This window comes from Herpailurus yagouaroundi, unplaced genomic scaffold, assembly GCF_014898765.1.
Source record: "Herpailurus yagouaroundi ecotype Mexico unplaced genomic scaffold, PumYag 194, whole genome shotgun sequence".
Classification (NCBI taxonomy): domain Eukaryota; kingdom Metazoa; phylum Chordata; class Mammalia; order Carnivora; family Felidae; genus Herpailurus; species Herpailurus yagouaroundi.
Genome location: NW_024412425.1, coordinates 4358518 through 4363757, shown reverse-complemented (window position 1 = coordinate 4363757; position 5240 = coordinate 4358518). Strand labels below are relative to the sequence as shown.

Here is a 5240-nt window from a genome sequence, read left to right as displayed (position 1 = left end):
ACCGTCATCTGAGCTTTTAGTGAGTCATTATCACCGATCACGGATCACCATAACAAATATAATAATAAAGAAAACGTTTGAGATATTGCAAGAAATACCAAAATGTGACCACAGAGACACGAAGTCTGCACATGCTGTTGGAAAAATGGCGCCGATGGACTTGCTCGACACAGGGTTGCCACAAACCTTCAATTTGTAAAAATAAACGCAGTTATCTTCAAAGTGCAATAAAACAACACACAAATGAAGCATGCCTGCACGTAGCAAAGCAGCTAAGTGTTCGGAGACCTTCGCACACGCAGACGGCACTGATCTTTCAGCACACGCTATTCAGCTCCTCACCAAAGCACACCGGTGATGAGGTTTTTGGGGGGCGATGGGGAGGCTTTTGTGGGGATGGTCCAGAGCGGAAGGCCAAGAAAGAATTCTTGAAGATGTCTTTGGTGCAAAAATGTGATTTTATTAAAGCACGGGGACAGGACCCACGGGCAGAAATATAAAGTTGGGAAGGTAAAGTCAAATGGGAGGCCTCCAGAAGGACTTTGATATGCTAAAGAGGACTCCTAAGATACTTGAGGCCTTGCTGTTGTCAAGCTAAGGTTCTTTTCCCTCTAGTAAGGCATTAACATTATGACGGCAGGGGGTTCCTGGAGAAATGTTCTACTCTGAATTTGCCTCAGGTATTTGTCAATGGGCAGCAGGTTATAAGGAAATTTACTTTTCTGCCATTTCCTTCTGGCCTTTGTTCCTCATATCACTACGAAGGGGTGACGTTGGGGTTTCGGGAAACTGAGTCTACAGGTTTCTGGAGATTAGGCAGTTGGTAAGATTGCCTTTTTCTTGTAATTTACTAAGATATTTACAAACTGATGGAGACTCAGGTCCTGCAGGACTGTGATCTCTATCAGTTAACCATTTGCTTTCTTTCCTTTCCTTTGTCCTTGGGCAGCCAGAAGTGCCTAAGGAATGTCACAAACATCCCACTTGACCGGAGGGGGGCGGGGGTGCTAGCTTATATTTTGCCTTCAGCCTGCCTTATGCTCATCACCGGCACCACCATGACTTTTCCCCTTATAGAAAGGGAAACTGAGACTCAAGAGTGATCATTAAAGAACTTGCCAGCCACCTCACAGTAACTAAGTGGCAGGGGTAGGACTAGAACCTGGGCCTGTGTGACTCTGGAATCTGAACTCTCAGCCGTTCTCATATACGGCCTCCTCAAGAAGAGCATGTCCACGCATGCACACAGGCGTGTGTGTGTGTGTGTGTGTGTGTGTGTGTGTGTGTATAATTCTGAAAGCTATGCAACAGTCAACAGTGGTTACTTAAGGAATTAGGGGAAAGGGAAGTAAGTCAACTTGCATTCTGCTACTAAACAATTCTGTACTGTTTACATTTTTTCAATGGCTATGTATGATTTTATAACAAAAATATAAAGTCTTATTTTAAGTAATAATTCTGCTCTCCAAAGAGCCACAGAAAAGAAAACTCAAGTTAGTCTAGCATTTAGGCCCTGTTTACTGAGCAATTACTATGTCCTAGGCTGAATGACTATGTCCTAAGGACTTCGCATTCATGACTTCACTGAATGCTCACAACCAGGTCTAGAAGGAGGGCATTGTCATTCAGCCCCTTTACAGAAAAGGAACCTGAGGCTCAGGGATGTAAACTGACCTTATCAAGGTCACATTACAATGCAGGGACTCAGCTCAGGTCTGACTGGTTTCAGACCCCATGTTTCTACCTACTCCGTATGCTAGTCACAAAGGAATGATCACGACGATAATAGCAATTTAAGTGCTTACCGTGGGCCAGACCCATGCTCTTCATGCATGAGGTCATCAAATCTCCAAGGCAACCCCAATTTTACAGATGAGGAAACTGAAGCCACTTATTTGTCCAGGGTCACCCAGCAGAATTGGGACTGGAATCCAAATCACCATACATGTGTCCACCCAGAAAAGAGGCAGAGCTAAAAATAAAACCAAAGTACTTACTTGCACTTCAGGGAGCACAGATTCCATCCCTCCTCTGGGAACAAAAGTCAAGGGTTCCTACAGACAAGAGGGAATGCTTATACATACTGTTTACAAAGAATTTGGATTGGTGTTGGTAACAAAAAACTAATCTTCGCTGTATATAATTGGTTGCTAAGGCTGTCACGAAGCGAAGTCTCTTACTGTTGCAGGTGTTCGGGCTGAGTCCTTGGAATATTTGTTGTTTGGCCCAGTTCAAATGCTCACCGTTTCACAGGTGAGGACAGGCATAAGGCACATCTTAATGGCCTCCCGGCTCCATTTTAAAACCCCTTGACATAAGGGGTTTCATTACACCTATCACACACGACGTTGGCATCCACCCAGCCGCTCGAACCAAACACTCAGTAGTTATCCTGACTCCTTCCTTTCTTTCCTTTCCCTCCCCCTGTCTAGTTTCGCTTGGTTCTAGCTTCTGGAAGACAGGAGCTTGCTTCTCCCTGTCCAGCTACCTCAGCCCAGGTGGAAGCTGAGGCCAACTGGACAAGGGAGCCTAAGGGAAGCTGATAGCCGCAAACCACCCCGCCCCCCCAAGGTGGGATGTGCGTGATATTCCACCGGCCCTTCTGGCTGCCCAAGAGGAAAGAAAAGGACAGAAAACAAATGGTTAAACTGATAGAGTCTCCGAGTTTACAGGAATCTCATCAATTGCCTCAGCTCCAGGAACTCCCTACTATCTTAAGAAAGCCTTGCTAAAGGGAAAAACCACCTTAGCTTGACAATACCTGGGCCTCCAGTAATCTGTAAATCCTCTTTAGCACAGGAAAACTTTCTCTTGCCTTTACCTCCCCCAACCCCACAGTATATAAGCAGTCACTCTGCACAACCCCACTGCAGCTCTTCCTGCCCACGGGTCCTGTCCCCGCGCTTTAATAAAATCACCTTTTTGCACCAAAGACGTCTTCCAGAATTCTTTCTCGGCCATCAGCTCCAAACCCCACCATCACCCCAGAACCCCATCAAACTCTCAACTGGGCCGTTGCGAAGGACTTCGCACTGATCTCCATACTGCCCTTCCTTCCTCTTGACCCCTATCCCATTTACTCTCTACACCGAGGTCGACATGGTCTTTTTCAAATCTCTGCCTAAATAACCTCTCGTGCAGTCTTTCTCAGGGTCCTGGGAGAGAAATAAGCCGTGCGGAGAATGGTATGTGGGATTGTTGTCTCAATTTTCCTAAGGATGATACTATCTAATACCATTTTCTAATAAGATAGATGACCTAATTCACTGCATGTAATGGATGCCTTGGGAGTGTTTGGGCTTGATTCTCTGCAAGAACTGGGTGGAGAAGGCTGCAAAAGCTTCTTGTCCTATTTCAAGTATCAGCACCCACTAGGCCCTTGTGACCTATGGGACACCACATTTCCACCTCTGCAGGCTCACTTCCTACTACCTTTCTTCATGAGAACAAGAGCTCGCCTCCATTTCTCAATTATAGAAGCCTCATTCCTGCTATAGGACTTTTGCACAGTCTGTTCCCACTGCCTGGAGCTTCTGCCCCAGGCCTTCCAGGGTCAGCTCCCCCTGTTAGTCATTCAGGCCTCAGGCTCAAATGCTACCAGCACAAAGAAGCCTAGAGACAATGACAATCCTTGCTATTCCATTGCCCTTGTTTTCTTTCTTTCACAGCACGCACTTCCCCTGGTCTGAAAGTGCCTTCTTTCTATATTCACTTACCTAATGCGTGTCTCCTGAGTTCGAGCTGAGTGCCACAGGGCAGTTCTATTTTATTCAGGGCTGCATCCTCGATAACCACTGGAAAGCTTTTGCACAGGAAACCAATCTGCAAAAAATACGTTCAGAGAATTTATCAGATATTTTATTAGGTGCCAGTCACTGGGCTCGGAGCTTTGCAAGGGGTCCCATCCACCCAGCACTGTCCAATGAAAATATAATGTAAGCTATTTCCAATTTTCTAATAACCACATTAAAAGAAAAGAAACAGATGGAATTAACGTGAATGTATATTTAATCTAACATGTTTAAAGTATTATCATCTCAACATGTAAGGGATTTTAACAGATTTTTTTTAAGTTGTTTTTTGGTTTTTTGGTTTCAGGTTTTTTGTTTTGTTTTGTTTTGAGAGAGAGCGTATGAGCAGAGGAGGGACAGAGAGAGAGGCAGAGAAGGAGGATCCCAAGCAGGCTCTGCACTATCAGTGCAGGGCCAGACGCGGGGCTTGAACCCACGAACGATGAGATCGTGACCCGAGCCGAGATGGAGTCCGATGCTTAACGGACTAGGCCGCCCAGGTGCCCCAAAAACCTGCAAGGGATTTTAAAAGAGAGAAAACATTTTTGTACTCCTCCTCCATCCCTCCTCCTCTCTGCCTTCTAGGTCATGAGGAGCTCTGCCCTGCCTCAAAGTTTAGGGGCTGGCAGGCTCCCACTTCAGGACGGATCCCCAGTGTCCCCCCAAATGGCGTCTCAGCTTTCCCTCCTTTTCTGTACCTCTCGGTGCGCACGGGCCCCCCAGGACCTGTATTGTGAGAAAGTGGGGAGGCAGCCCTCGAGTGGGGCCTGAAGATGCCTTCCTGCACAGACGCAGAACCCAAACAGGTGTGACTCGGGACCAGGGACGAGCTGCCGGGCCAGCAGCCGTCTTACCCGGAAATGAAGGGATGCCAGCTTTGGAGCATGCGCAGGTTAGCTCGAACCCGGAAGTGCACGGGCGGGGGCGCACGGAGAAGTCCCGGCTGACAAGAAGCGCAGATCGCAAAGCTCGAGGCCCAAGCCTTTCAGCAGGGGGAACGGAGGAGGAGGTCGTGTTGGTGTCTACAGCTGAGGTGAGACCGGAGGTTGACTTCTCCGCTGCGGGTTTAAGAAATCTAAGTTTGGGCCTTAAGCGGGGGTTGAACCCCTGAGCAGGATCTTTGCGGGGAGGGCGCTGGACCTCAGGGATTCTCTGAGATCAGGAAAGACTTTGTGGGGGTGCTTCTTTGGAGTATATCGACAAAGGAAGCAATGCCAAAGGAAACTTTGTTACAAACATTGTGCCACGTTATAGATTTACCTTGAACGAATTCTGCAAAAGTCTACGTCGGGCAGTATGATCGTGAAGACGGTTTTAGTTCTAAGAAATAACAAGGTGGCCTGGTAATGGGACATAGTTTTGTAGTTGTACGTGAGTGAGACCTCGATTTCTCAATCCGGTCAGGCTGCTTCTCCAAATAATCTCATTTGGAGATAATATAAGGAGTCA

At 47.1% G+C, this 5240-nt stretch overlaps 1 long non-coding RNA gene across 1 annotated transcript; it reads right to left on the bottom strand.

Moving 5' to 3' along the window:
* Positions 1-1703: 1703 nt before the first annotated feature.
* Positions 1704-4629, bottom strand: LOC121011401 (uncharacterized). The gene is made up of 3 exons (XR_005781605.1): positions 4490-4629; positions 3717-3822; positions 1704-1972 (listed from the first exon to the last, which is right to left on the bottom strand). It is a non-coding gene; the product is annotated as an uncharacterized LOC121011401 (long non-coding RNA).
* Between the last annotated feature and the right edge of the window lie 611 nt (positions 4630-5240).